Below are 16,294 nucleotides of genomic sequence, written 5' to 3' on the forward strand. Positions count from 1 at the left end.
AATATTTAAAATTGCACATACTCTTACATTTAATGATCTTGTCCAGGAAGTATATGCTATAACAAAAGTAATTGTATATGATATATGCGTGCATGTGTGCATGTATGTCTGATTTTATCATTGTTTTCAAAGTCAGACAAAGGCTTCAAATACACAGAATTGTGCAGGTACATGTGTGTGTGTGTGTGTGTGTGTGTGTATGTGTGTGTGTGTGTGTGTGTGTGAGAGAGAGAGAGAGAGAGAGAGTATGAAAGTATAAAGGAGCATTTAACTATCAAGACTCTGATACATGTTTATGTGTATAAGGGCTTCACTCATAAAACATCTGGACTTTCAGATACATTTTCAAATTAGTACAGTGCATCTATTTTGAGTATTATACTTTCTTTGTCCCTGGAGCTTGGACTGGGACTCCCTCTTCACTTATGGTACCATATATTCTGCAGTCTTGCTGCTAAAGCTTTCAATTTATGTCTTGAAAACAAGGTTTCCAACTGAACTTTCCTACTTGGTATAATTTTTCAGGTGATTCCTGAAATGGACAATACACAGCCTTACCTTCATGGACCCTTAGCATTTGACACAGAGCAAAGTGGGAGAATATTTCCATATTCTGTATTAAATAAAATTAGTTTGTAGTTACAAATTTAGATGGGATTTTGAGACTTTTTTCTAAAGAATAAGGACATGTCACTATTTTAATAGATTCTTAAAAATTGTAATAAATTGAAAATCACTGCTTTCATTTATATACATACTAAAAATAGCTTAAGTCCCTAAAGTAGAGTGTTATACTGTTTCTGCTTATTTATTGTGATGGGTTTTACATTAACTTGATTGGACACATTGAGATGAACTTCTACAAAAATGCTAAAGTTCTACAAAACCATCCCTGTGCTTATCGTTAAATATTGGAAGTCAGATAAAATATTTGAACACTGTGATATCAGATTTCAGAAAAAAAAGGCTTATTTAATATGTTATGGATGTTAAGTTTGTCTTAAAATTTGGAGACATTGTTCAAGGCATTTAGATACAACCAGCCCCGATTTAAGATGTTTCTATTCTTAGAATTACTGGGCACTAAGAGTAAGTCACAACTAAAGTCACTTTGATTTGATGCCAAATACTAATGTGTATCTGATGAGTTTAGAGTTATATACTTTCTTATTTGTAATGGAATTCCCTTTCTCAAACCAAGAAGCATCTGGTTTCAAAAAAAAACTTTATATAATTTGTTCTTAACTGACAATGGAACGAAAAGAAAAAAAAAATGCCCCTTTAGCCTGAACTCTGGACCAGATAAGAAATAGAATGTCAAGTTAAATTATTCACAATATATTGTTATTAATGTGATCTGTGAGTTAGGAGTCAAAATCAATGGGATTCATTGAAATTTTAGAATTCCATTTCTTTACTATAGATTTCTTTTTATTGAAAATGATTTCTCATACAATATAACCTGGTAAGTTTCCCTTCCCTCTACACCTCCTAGTTTGTCCGTACCTACCCACCCATACAGATCATTTCTATTTCTCATTAGAAAACAAAAGACTTTTAATAATTAAACTAAAAGCCATAGTACATCCATAAAAGAAAAAGTAGAACAAGAAAAAATAATTTTAAAAAGATACAACCAAAAGAAAAGAAAAGAGCCCTTCCATAGCCTAATGAGTCAAGGATCCTCCAAAGGTGCTAGTGACCACTTTCTGTTGTCCATATTCTGCTGAGCATGAAGCCTATTCTTTTTTAATTATTATTATTGGATATTTTTCTTTACATTTCAAATGTTATTCCCTTTCTCAGTTTCCAGTCCTTAAGCCCCCTATACCATTGTCCCCCTTCTTCTATGAGGGTGTTCCCCCTCCCCAACCACCAACCCCCCTACCTCCCTGCCCTGACCTTCCCCTACACGGGGGAGGGGGGCTCCAGCCTTTGCAGGATCAAGGGCTTCTCCTCCTATTGGTGCCCAACAAGGCCATCCTCTACCTGCTCTTAAGAGTAGTGTTTCCCCAGTGAGACTCTCTTTAAAGAAACTAAATTTTCATTTGTAAGTGGTTATCAACTGGAGATAACTTCTTGAGTTAGTGATCAGAGCATGTGTCCACTTTTCTTCTCAGCTCTGGGACCCAGTCTAGCTTGAACCCATGCAGGTCCTGTGCATACATAGATACCCAAGTCTCTGTGCCTTCAACTATGCATTGATCATGTTGATTAAGGGGCCTTGTTTTTGTGGTGCCCCCCATCGCCTCGGGCTCTTGCTTTCTTTTTCCTTTCCTTTCCTTTCCTTTCCTTTCCTTTCCTTTCCTTTTCTTTCTTTTTTATTTTAGTTATTGACTTTTTAAAATTTTTATTGGTTATTTTGGATATTTACATTAAAAATGTTATCCCCAATCCCTGTTTTCCATCCTAAAACTCCCCATTCCACTCCCTCCCCCTGCCTTCATGAGGGTGCTCCTCCACCCACCCACTCACTCTAGCCCCACCGCCCTCGCGTTCCCCCAAGCTGGAGCATCAAGCCTTCACAGGACCAAGGACTTCCCCTGCCACTAATGCCAAACAAGGTCATCCTCTGGTACATTTTCAGCTGGAGCCATGGGTCCCTCCATGTGTACTCTTTGGTTGGTGTTTTGGTCCCTGGGAGCTCTGGGGTGTTCTGGTTGGTTGATAATGTTGTTTCTCCCTATGGGCTTGTAAACCCCTTCAGCTCTTTCAGTCCTTCCCCTAACTCCTCCATTGGGGTTCCTATGCTCAGTCTGATTAGTTACAGGCATCCTCATCTGTATCAGTAAGGCTCTGACAGAGCCTCTCAGGAGACATTCATATCAGGCTCCTGTCAGCAAGCACTTCTTGGCATCAGCAATAGTGTCTGGGTTTGGTGTCTGTATATAGGATGGATCCCCAGGTGGGGCAGTCTCTGAATGGCCTTTCCTTCAGTCTCTGCTCCACTCTTTTGCCTCCTCTTCTGAATAGTTCCCTGAGCACGGAGAGGGATTTGATGGAAACATTCCATTACAGACTGATTACTCCAAAGTCTCTCATTCTCTGAATATTGTCTGACTATGGGTTTCTGTATTTGTTCCCATATTCTGTAGGAGAAAGGTTCTTTGTTCACAGCTGAGCTAGCATTGTGCAAGCATATGGTTCAAGCAGGATAGATTGTAGGTTAAAAGTTTGGTGACTATGTTGTGTCCTAATTTGTCTGTTAGCAGCCTTCAGAGTAACTTCCTGCACTAGAGATGAGGATGTAGGAGTGCTCCATGTAGGCACCAGCTCGACTTCCTCAGGTTCAATGAGTTCTGTGGGGATATGCTTATAAGGCATACCAATATTCACTTCTTCTTAATTTGATAGTCACATAAAAGGTATCATACACACACACACACACACACACACACACACACACACACACACACATTCTCACTTGGAAAATATCTTTATCCCATTCTACTTCCAAATGAAAAAGATATAGCCAGTTACCAATTCAACTAGTTTGTTTTAGGAAAACAAGTTTAAAATCTTGTCCAAAACTGGGAATAACCAACCAAAATCGGATTTGATTTAAGTCTGACTCCACACATTGGAACCTATACCCAACACTACTATTGGAACAAACGACTCCTATTCTACTAATGGAGTGTAACAACAAAATGACTACTAATAACATTCTGCTATACTCATAGATCAGGGCCTTGCTCAGCTCAGAGAGGCCTCTTCTGGCAGCAAATGATATAAAAACCCAGAGACAATGTGTGGAGAGAGAGTCTAAATTGTAGGTCTCCATCTACATCTGTCTTCTTAGAGCTCAGGGAACTCTGTGGAAGAGGAGGGTGAAAGACTGGAAGAACAAGATGGATGGAAGTCACCAAAAGAACAAAGCTCTATGAATCAAATAGGCAAAGCACATATGAGGCTGAAGCAGCAAGCACAGGGCCTACACGTGTGTGCACCAGGTCTTCTGTGTATGTGTTACAGCTATTAATGCATTTTTATGGGACTCCTGACTGCTACTCTTTTTCTCCTGTTGGTTGCCTTGTCTAACTGCAATATGATAGATTTTGCTACATATTATTGTATTTTATTTGGTCAATGCTTGGTGGTTATCTCTTAGAAGCCTGTTCTTTTCTAATGAAAGGCAGAATTGGAATGGATCTCCAGGAAAGGTGAGATGGGGCAGAAATAAGAGGAGTGAGGGAGGGAGGGAGGGGAAACTAAAATCAGAATACATTGGATTAGAGAAGAATCTGATATATATATATATATGTATATATATATATGATATTTTTCTTGCATGTATGTCTGTGTAGCATGTGTAGGCCTAGGGCCCACAGAAGGTACAAAAGTGGGTTGAATTCCCTAGAACTAAGGTCACAAATGGCTATAAGCTAGGAATTGAACCAGGGACCTCTGGAAGTACAACAAGTGTTCTTTTTTTTTTCTTTTTTTTTTATTAACTTGAGTATTTCTTATATACATTTCGAGTGTTATTCCCTTTCCCGGTTTCCGGGCAAACATCCCCCTATTCCCTCCCCCTCCCCTTCTTTATGAGTGTTCCCCTCCCCATCCTCCCCCCATTGCCGCCCTCCCCCCAACAATCTAGTTCACTGGGGGTTCAGTCTTAGCAGGACCCAGGGCTTCCCCTTCCACTGGTGCTCTTACTAGGATATTCATTGCTACCTATGAGGTCAGAGTCCAGGGTCAGTCCATGTATAGTCTTTGGGTAGGGGCTTAGTCCCTGGAAGCTCTGGTTGCTTGGCATTGTTGTACTTTTGGGGTCTCGAGCCCCTTCAAGCTCTTCCAGTTCTTTCTCTGATTCCTTCAACGGGGGTCCTATTCTCAGTTCAGTGGTTTGCTGCTGGCATTCGCCTCTGTATTTGCTGTATTCTGGCTGTGTCTCTCAGGAGCGATCTACATCCGGCTCCTGTCAGCCTGCCCTTCTTTGCTTCATCCATCTTGTCTAATTGGATGGCTGTATATGTATGGGCCACATGTGGGTCAGGCTCTGAATGGGTGTTCCTTCTGTGTCTGTTTTAATGTTTTCCTCTCTATTCCCTGCCAAGGGTATTCTTGTTCCCCTTTTAAAGAAGGCGTGAAACATTCACATTTTGATCATCCATCTTGAGTTTCATTTGTTCTATGCATCTAGGGTAATTCAAGCATTTGGGCAACAAGTGTTCTTAATCATTGAATCATTTCTCTATCCAGTAAACGTATTACTGAGCACATTCATTTTGAAAAATGAATACAAAATATTTGAAAATATTTTGGCTGAGCAGCATGGAAGAGAATCTCTGTATAACTGTTCATTATTGATTAATCCAAAGGCTCTAATTATTCTGACAAAAAATCCACACTAAAATGTATTGATAATGTGGTATGTGGAAATCAACAAATTATATGTGTCCCCTAAAAGTGGAAGAATTAAAAATGTTAAGCCTCCCAGACAACCGTCCTGGCCTGTGTGCATGGTCATTCACCCAGCTTACTGCAAACACATTGCATACTATTATATATACTTGTCTTCATAATTTTGATCACTACTGTAATCTACTGTTTCCTTTGCAAATTCTGTTTATAAATAATGGCATGAAGAAACCTAAGGGCATCATATTATACCTGTAGTACCATTAGTCCAGATGAGTAACTGCTCTAAAATCAGGGAGTCTAGAGACCTTAGGTGGCAATCCACTTTTGTACTTTCTTCTAGTATTTAAAGTTAGACAACTAACCTTGGCTCTTGTCTACTTCCTTCATTCAAGGCCAGCAATGTAGCAAAGGAGTCTATCTATATTGGATCAACCTCAGTTCGGCCTTTCCATTTCCATGTCAATATTTAATGAATTCTTGTGATCACAATGGGCCTGCATGGAAAATCCAGAACAGTTTATAAATCCCCAAGTCAGTATTTAACAGTGTTTACACATCCACAATCTAAATTCCTACTTAATATATAAAAGTTAATTGAGACACTCTGAGGATGGATGTGAACGTCTTTGAAGAACCATGCTTCCATGAAAACTACAAACCATGTTTATTTTCTCTACATATTTTGTATAAACAAATGCAGAAGCAGAATAATGTCTGTCTTAAAAACAATTCACTGAGGAACTACTGGTGGGGTGATAAATGTGTCTGAAGTGTGGACAGCTGTGGCTTTCAGCTCCCTGTAGTCTACTCCTCTATGTTGATCACGTTGAGAACGATTTGAGGTTTATGCAAAGTCAAATAAAGGATGCTGGCCTGCTCACTTTATGGGAATAAGAACTAGAAAGGAATTGAATTTGTGTAGACCTGTAGAAGCGGCACACCAGGTTACCAGCTATAAAGCCAGGTAAAGTAGGAAATGACCTCCCAAATTGCTTATAACTGGACACACACACACACACACACACACACACACACGCGCGCGCGCGCGCGCGCGCACACACACACGATTAATATTTAAAATAATTAGAATATCACAAAGCTTCCATGAATGAAATATAAAATAAAACACACAAATATACATACTAAAAATTGGCCAACAGTATTAGTAGGCATCTTTCTAAAGATAACATAAATGGAAAACATTTAAAATATCCAGCATAACTAGTTATCATTAAGTGAACAGAGAAGTGCAAATCAGAACTACAGAGAGCTCTACATTCACACTTCTTAGGATGCTATTGTCAGGACACCAACTGATAAGTATGTTTAAGGATACAGAGAAAACGAGCAGTTGTATAATGATGGTTGGAATGTAAATTGGTAAAGATATCCTGAGAAATACTATAGTTTTTCTACCAAAGTTAAAAATAGTGTGACAGGTACTTCCCAGCTTATTTCACTATTATTCCAGATGTGACAATAGACTGTGTTGGTAGAGAGGTGACTGGGTTAGGGCATTATAAAGAATAGAACACATTCACACATGTATACACAAAAGGTGGAGGGAGTGAGGAGGGAGGGAGGGAGGGAGGGAGGGAGGAAGCGGCTATTAAAATAATATTTTTGAGTCTGTAAAAACAAAAGAGAACTCTGATGATACTGCCGTTAGGTAAAATGACCTGGACACAGAAAAACCACACTCAGTGATTGTTTACTTGCAACCTCTCTTTCAAGACTCTTTAAACATTATTTTTGTAATCTTGTTAAGTCAATGCATTCCCAAGACCAGATAAGATTGATGAAGCTAAAAAATGCATGTGGAAAGGGACCGGATATAGATCTCTCCTGAGAGACACACTTCATAAAATAAAGGAACATTGACAGGCAGGCAAACTACTCGTGGAGTAAAAGGTGCCGTGTAAACTGTAAACAAATATTGCCTATATGCAATCAGAAACTTAAATGAAATTAGAATATAATTATTTATACTAATTTCTCATCCAATGTGTTAATGTCACTTTTTGGAAAACTGTATGCTTACACATCTCTTGTCAACACGAACTGCAATTTCATGTCTAAGCTAATGTCAAGTCATTTGCCCGAGTTGTATTAAGAGCGCATAGAAAAGAAGCAGCCATGACAAGAATGGTATGTATGAAGTCAAATAAGCAAGAGCCTGTCTTGTTTTCTGTTGGTATTCTTCACGATCGAAAACCGCAATAAACACTTTGTCCTTTGCAATTGGCCCCTGTGCTTCCCTCTAATCTGTTTCAGTAGGAAGAACACAGGAAGCTTCTCCAACGGCCGCCAGTTCATCTGTGCAGGTCTTTTCCCTAGAGGGTGGGGGCTGAGGTCATCTATGCTGTTTTCCAGCTGGCTGTGCACCACGAAGCCTTTTCCTGCATAGACTGGCAGTTTGGATACAACAGTATCAAGAAGTAGCTCAGTTATAATGTGCGCTCCATGTGTGCTCATCACAAATATCTAATAAATTAGAATAGTCTATTTAAAATCTGGAAAAACAGTCCAACAAGAGGAATATGTAAATGCAGAAAAAAGTGAATGCAAAAAAGGACTAGCATTATTTTCCAAGTCTTCTTTTGTCTCTAATGCATCAGAAAATGTCTTCTTTCTTTGCTCAGTCCTTTCCCATTCCCCCACCTCTCCCTTGACCTTGTAATGAAGTGCTGACTTCTCACCTGTGTGAATAATTTCCCCATAGTGCCATGGAGTTCCTTTTTTTTTTTTTGAAATGCAGTCAATTCTAATTTTCTTCCTTTAATTCTATTTTTTTTCAGTATATTTCCCTTGGTGACATTCCATGTTTCTATCTAATCAGTAAATCACCACTAGACATCTGTATAGCATCTGGGCTTCATAATCCTACGTTTCTGCTTTTCTCTCCTTCCTATATGACAAATTGAGTTGACGGTATATGCTCCAGCAGTTTCAGTTGCTTCTTACTTCTGTCCCATCAGTGGCTAGGATAACCCTTGAGTGGGTGAAAACTTAGTAAGCAGTGGAGCGTGTGAACAGACATCACAAATGAGTGAACGAATCGCAATGTCACACCAGGCACTGCAGACAGCTGAAGGAAAGATTAATTTATTCATAATTTTTACCCTATCAGTAATTATAGTAACTATTTTAGTCATTATTTGATGAATATTTTAAGTTGAAAGGTTGTATTATAATGTGATGAACATGTTATTTAAAAAAATAAGTTCCTATACTAATAATTGACAATACCTTTCCTGACTCAGAATTAATGATTCAAACCACTTCAATTTTTATTAGCATTTCACATTTCTTGTAAAATTAGGAATATATATATATATATATATATATATATATATATATATATGCACACACACAAACACAGACATATATAACCAGAAAATATTTCTGAAATTAAGAATTGTAGTTTCAGATGTCTTATTTCTGTTGAAGCCATTATTTCCAATTTTTCTGGTTATCATTATTTCTTTTAAAAATTGCCAAGGAAACTCAAAAACATTCTGATATAGTGATTGATTTAATAAATGCTCAAGAGAAATTGCACAGGGACACAAAGCTCTTTCTTATATGAGTCTATTTTTAATTTCCTACGTTGCTACTGTCCATAAACAAAATGTCAAGGCTACCTGTCACATATATACGCTCTGTCTTCCATCCTGCTAACAGTCAAGAGAGGAGCTGACATTCGGCTTACAAAGGAAATGGCCTGAAATGATTATTGTGCAATATTTGTGCTCTGAAGAGATCAGCGTGCCCTCAATGACTCTGCTCTCTATAAACCACTGTTCAGAAAGGAACCAGGCAGTCAGACCCAAGAGTGCTAATTACATTTCAATATCAGAAAGGACCTTCATGGACAACTTTAAGGTGTATTGTTTCATATCCAAACCAAAACTGCATGAGGTTTGTTTTGTGCACCAATTGTGCTTCCTGTCCAGTAGTTTAACTTTAAATACTGAGTTATTTTGCTTTTACTCCTTCTCTACCTAGAAAGGCCTTCTTCATTAAACAAAAGATAAATTATTTTTGTAATCCACACATTATCTTTATAAGATATTTTGCTTGTTTGAGTTTTAGTTATTGGGCATTTACTTTGCAGATGCAATTTCAGAACTTTTATAATGTGTTTAACAGTTTGCATAGATGATATATTTACTAAATATTTCTACAGTGAAAGTCAATTTGCTGTTTCTTTGATGTATTTAAAGTCTAGTTTGATATAGTACAAAAACCTAGAATAACTATGATTTCAGACATCAAAGAACCCAACAAATCAAATAAGGCTGACAGATAAAGAAATCAAGTATCCTTCACGCCCAAATGTTGCACGACTTCAACAGCAGTGGGAAGAAAGCAGCTAGTAGAGGGAAGAAAGAAGTTTCTCTTTCTCTGCTGGGTAGATCTAGAAATCCCCACAATTGTGTGATTTTTGTTCCACTTGCAGATCGATGGAGACTCCAAAGTTTTGAAAGGAGGAAAGCATTCATACTTTCTTGTGCCTTATTGTCCTAAGGTTTAATAAGCTTCTCCCATTATCACCGTAAAGGCTCCCTCTGGCCTCTCCTTGGGCAGCATTTTACTTAACACTCATTTCTAAGTCAAGCATGTGAACAAAAGTAAATTGCAGTGTGGTTAGAATCCATGTTTCATCCATGAAAGAAGCCACTTTGTTCCCCAGGATTCCATGGAATATAGCAGAGGGGTGATTCATCACCAAGGAATTACAGGGGTACAGCTTTTGCTAGGCAGCAAATATTACCTGAAAAATAAAGTCCGACTTTGAAGGACTTTATAGTAACGTCTGGAAATGCATTAGACAATAAAGAACTGAAAATAGCAATAAAATGTGTATCACTAATGTACATCACTAGTGTTTAGGTTGTTCCTGTGATTCTGACAGAAGCCTTAAGATAAGAATAGGACCATAGAACAAATATTTTTGTATACGATTATCACTACTTAGGGCATTTGTCATTTCAGTTTTCAGTCCACATTTTTATAAAACTATATAGAGCATCATACATTTGCATGGTTTAATTTTTGAAGCAGTATATTGTTGTCATTTCCTTTGTTAAGAAAATTTGTTTAAAAAAGGAAAAACTCTCAAGTCCAAACAGTAATTTTAGAATCAATAAGTTAAGCATCCCAGAATTATGACACTGATATCATAGTCATAAAATCACAGACAAATGTGACAAGGCTGTTTATTTGACTGTGTGTGATATTACAGCCCAGCCTAAATGATACTCTGGCCCTTGGTTTCAAAACAACAAACATAAGTAAAACATTATCTGATACATTAATTTCATCGAGATAATTTTCTACTTTTTTGCCAGAAAATAGGTTGTCATTTTGCTTTTTAAAATTTGTTTATTTGTCTACTCCAGATTTATTTGCCTCCTGGTTCACCCCAGAAGGTTCAACATTCTATACCTCCTCTCCTCCCCCTGCACTCCCACCACCCTTTCCACCAGGATGACCCCACCCCACCCACCACACCAGACCTCTAAAGTTTCTGGGCCTCCAGTCTCTTGAGGATTAGGTGCATCTTCTCTGACTGAACCCAGACCTGGGAGTCCTCTGCTGCATATGTATTGGAGGCCTCATCTCAGCTGTGTATGCTTCCTGGTTGGTGGTCCAGTGTCTAAGAGATCTCAGGGGTTCAGGTTAGTTGAGACTGCTGATCCTCCTTCAGGGGCACTCTCCTCCTTAAATTCCTCCAGCTTTTCAACCAGAGGAGTCAGCGGGTTCTGTTCATTGGTTGGGTGCACATACCTGCATCTGGCTATTTCAGCTGCGTGTTGAGTCTTTTGGAGGGCAGACATGATAGGTCCCTTTTTGTGAACGCCCATAGCTTCAGTAATGGTGTCAGGTCTTGGGACCTCCCCTTGAGCTAGAACCCACTTTGGACCTGTCCTTGGACCTTCTTTTCCTCAGGCTCTTCTCCATTTTCATCCCTGCATTTCTTTCAAACAGGAAGAATTATGGGTCAGAGCTTTGGCTGTGGGATTTTCAATTAAAATACAAAAGAAGAGACACATTTAGATTATCACACATAGAATCATTTTCATTAAATCCATTTGTAAGTATGACTATGATTTGAGCTTTATTGTGGAAGTAGCAAAGAAACCAGTTTTTGTCTTATGAAATACATGACTTAATGCCAGGAAAATTACAAAACGATCATAGCATATATAAGAGAAGAAATTTCAATGATTTTATTTACAAAAAAATTAGTAATGGGCTTGGAGAGATGGCTCAGTAGTTAAGAGTACTTGTTGCTTTTCAGAAGACCTGGGTTTAAACTCTAGCATTCACATGGCTGCTAGCAATTCTCCATAACCAAATTTCAGGAGAACTGATACCTTTTCTGATTCCCAGAGGACCAGGCATGCACACAATTTACACACACACACACACACACACACACACACACACACACACACACACACAAGCAAGCACCAATACTCATAAAATGGAGAATACTAAAATATAAAATTATGTATGAAAAATTTAAAACAGTAGATATCCTAGCAACAAACTAATAATGAAGCGTTAATGAATCTTGTCTTCAGCATACATTATATTCAATTAAGTTTCTTTAAAACTTACTTGACCTTGCATGGGAGGTAAGATGTTGCACATGTTAAAGTGAAAACATTGTACATGCTCTCTGCTTGGACTGAAATATAAATTCATTTATAATAAAATATTTATCAAGTTCACATTTAATTTTTTTAAATGAGTAAAGTAAAAGAAGTCTATAAGCCTTTTAATTGTAGGAGATTTTTATCAGTTATTTACTTTAATAATCCAAATTGGGGAAACATTTATTATATATTTTATTTTGCCTTCGTGATATTACATTTGTCAATTGGCCCAAAAATAATTAATCACAGCCTTAGAAATAAGGCCCATAAATGAGTTTCCTGTTCCTCAATCTTCTGGCAGGAACCTGGATTCTGAGAACACAATAATAGACCTAGTATTCAGCATGCACTCTCATGATGTTTCCCTCAGATTTTACATGCTCTTTGTTCTCATGTATTCTCTGGCCATTCTTCCTTTTATTATTTTTTCATCTTTATTCTATATCTGTCTCACTGAAAATGTAGATTATTAAATTTCTTTGATCTGTTGTCACTGCTTATCCAAATAAAAGCATATACATCTTCATTTTGCATACATATGAAATTAAATCCCTCCAAAATCTCTTTCATTGTTTGATTTATAGTAAAATAATTTACATCTTATACCTAAACAGATTGGCAATTGTTCTAATATGTGTAACTATTTTCTGGATTCAACTATCTACAGAAGAAATTTATAATACTCTCATTATCTCTTTTCAGTTGTATAATTTATGTTTTATTGGGAATTTATCAAACAATAAAAAATAAAAACAATAATTTTGGAATTATTGATTCCAAAGATAGTGCTATGGCTTCTTCACAATTTTATGCTTTTTCTTCCACATTAAATACAACTGTTTTCTTACATAATGTCTTGAATCTGTGACAGTTTTAGAATGTTTTGCCATATCACTCTTTGAGTGAACAATAAGTAGGGTTTCATTTTATAAAAATACAAAATAGTCAAATACCTTATTCTTTTAACATTAGCCTTACCAAAATCTGAAAGGAAAACAGTATCTTAATTAGTAACTGAAGTAGTCACTACAATATAGAAACATTTTGATCTGAATACTACTTTGTAATATATTAATTTCTTGTCTATATTATGTATGTAAGGTGGTTCTCAGTAAATAGTAATTGAATTAGAAAGTTTAGAATTGTGTTTCCACCCACTTATTAAGTGTGACTTGACAGAACAACTATAATGGATTGCAGTTTCTCATACTCGAAAATGTGTAGCACTGAACACAGATTGAGGGCATTGATGAATATTTTTATCCCAGAGAGGCAACAGAAAAATTATATGGTTAGCAAATTAAATAATTATGCCTCATGTAAGATATCATGGGTGGAAATCCAGCTCTAACCCTCATGAGGCTCTAGCTTCAAATTTAAGTCCCACAAACAGAAGATCATAATGGATAAAGAAGATGAACCCAACATAAACCGAGTTTCGAACAGCACGTCAAGAGTATGGGAGATCTGGTTAGTAATTTTAAGTAGAGCTGGCAGGTGTATCCTCAGCAAGAAGACATTTTAAAGTTAAAAGAAAAACAGGGATGAGAAAATAAGTTAAGATGTTATATATATCAAGAGATTTTGAATTAGAGAGCAAAGAAACAAGAATTTCTGAAAAGAAAGCTCACCTGAACTTTAAGGAAGAAAGAGCTCAGGAAGGTTGAAGTAATACATGCAAAGTGTGCCAATCAGGCTGAAGATGCAGGACTCCCTCAGCGCTTGTGTAAACAGAGGACTGGCATAGATTGACTTCTATTTTAAACTCATCACCAACACTAGTGTGTTGAGAATATGTTATACAGAATAAGGACACAAAATGGAAGAACAGTTAGATGACTGTTATTGTCATTCAGGCAAGATTTAAAAAAAAACAGTAGCATGTGGATTAAGCTTTGGAGGAGATGAAAACATTAGCATTTTTGTAGTCAATAATCCTTGGATCTACAAATAAAAGTCTCTGGAGAGATTATTTTTATAGTATAGAGATAAGTATGCTCCTTTTAAGCAAAATAGAACTTCAGAGTATGCCAACATTGTAGTGAGGTTCATTACATTAGATTCCATTTTTTTCTTTTACAAGATCTTTAAAAGTTTCTTAGATGTATAACGTGAACGCCAGCTGTCTTCTTTACCCCTTTCCCTCTTGCACTCACCTCCTCTTACTTCCAGCCATTCCTCACTCTGCTTTGATTATTTATTTCTGTGTGGGACTCAGTTAGAGCTCTTTGTCACTCACTACTAAGTACATGGAAAGTTATTCACTGCAGAGAAAGAAATTTACCAGTATGCCATGATTCCTGAAGATGTAAACAAATGACTACTCAACCCTAACAGAGGATTTACGGCAGTAAGCATATTGCTGAAGTCCAACATGGTGCTACATCAATGAGTTTTATTGGGGTTACTTATTGGTTTAAGGTTTCTTACACCAGCAGAAATGACACAAAGACAGCTGCATCACCAAAAGCATGAATGTCAGCTTGGGAAGGCTACACACCTGGAAAGCAATAAAAAGCCTGCAGATTCACAAGGTGTAGAATAGTTTCCAAGTTGTTCAATGTGGTCTAAGCCTTTCCTAGGAAGCTCATCTTGTCTGAAAGTGCCTCCTAGAAGTCCTTACTGCTTATATATGCATGGGGAAGGGGAACATGGCCAGTTTCAGGGAGTTCCTAACCCCAAGCTATGTTCTTTCTCCTTTCATGTCTTTGTCATAATGAGCTTTACTCTGAGATGGAAGGGTTTTATCTCAGAGGAAACTTATACAACGTGAGTGACACGGCCACTCGGTCTTTTCCACTTTCCTTATCCACATGTACTACGAGTACTTACAGTTTTGGAATGTTCAGTTTTTGTGGCTATCTCATAAAGATAGACACTCCAAGAAAGAGTATAACTATTTCATATATATTCAAATATGTATATTTTAAGTGACATACATGTTTAAATGCTCACACATAAATTCTTTCTGTAATCACATGTATATGCATGTTATGTTAATGTATATATTCTTTATATGTTCATACAAAAATGTATAGACACATTTATTTCACTAGGAGCAAAGCCTATATAGGTGTTGTGTATATATGCCTATATCACTGAGAATAGTGCCTAGCACAAAACCGTGATGGTTTTACCAGCTATACTTTTTATGTAAAAATGATATTTAAATGATGATAAATAAGCTGGGTGGTAATGGTGTATGCCTTTAGTCCTAGCAGTCGGGAAGGAGAGGCACAGGCATTTCTGTGAGTTTGAAGACAGTCTGGTCTACAAAATGAGTTCCAGTACAGTCTAGGCTACCTGTCTCAAAAACAAACAAACAAACAAACAAACAAACAAACAAAACCGAAACAGAAAGCAAAAGGCAAAAGGCAAAGAACAAAACAAAACAGAATAGAAACAGAAAAGAAAACCAAATTAAGCAAACAAAAAATCCCAAACATATTAAAATAAGAGAATAAAATTTAATATTTTAACAAACAATTACATCCCACATTATTTTAACAACAGTACCATCATTATAGTTCAATCTGTAATTACTCATGTAGCATAACAGCAAAGGCTATGAACCTATGAATATTCTATAATATTTAATAAAATGGGACCTTTAACATAAGAGTCAAAGACTATTATTCTTGTAATAGCACCCATTTCTGGTTCCTTAAATATGGTAGATACTTGATTTCTTTTGTTTTTCTTTGAGTAATGTCATTATACCGTGATGTATAATATGACACCAGTGAACCTGCTTATGAAATAGACATGAGATTAGATTTGTCTCTTATTAGGAAGTAAGCAAGTAAAAGATGGAGAAAATTAATGCATTATACTGCAACTGATTGCAGAGGTGAGCTAATGCTTTAACAGTTATTTTAAGTGACATAATTTCAAAAGTAGTTTAATAACATTAATAGTATGATCACTAAGAATTACATACTGATTACAAATTGTATTATAGATACAGAGAGGTAAACACAAGAGTACTTGTATCAACTATTACAAGCCATTTACATGTCAAACAGAAATAAGACACTTGATTTGGACCTAGCCTTGTAGTTCAGACTCTGTTCAATGCAGCTATTAGCAAGATTAGTTTCTAAAGGGGGAAATTGGTTTTAAAATCAGCCTGCAGGTGATACAAGATGAAAATAAAGATATAAATAAAAGACAATTTTGACAAGAGATCCTTGAGAACAGAACAGCCAATAGAACTTTCTAGAAGGCTTGATTAGAGCTACAAAGAGAAAGAAGACTTG

Source organism: Rattus norvegicus, chromosome 18 (genome assembly GCF_021556685.1).
Source record: "Rattus norvegicus strain SHRSP/BbbUtx chromosome 18, alternate assembly SHRSP_T2T, whole genome shotgun sequence".
Classification (NCBI taxonomy): domain Eukaryota; kingdom Metazoa; phylum Chordata; class Mammalia; order Rodentia; family Muridae; genus Rattus; species Rattus norvegicus.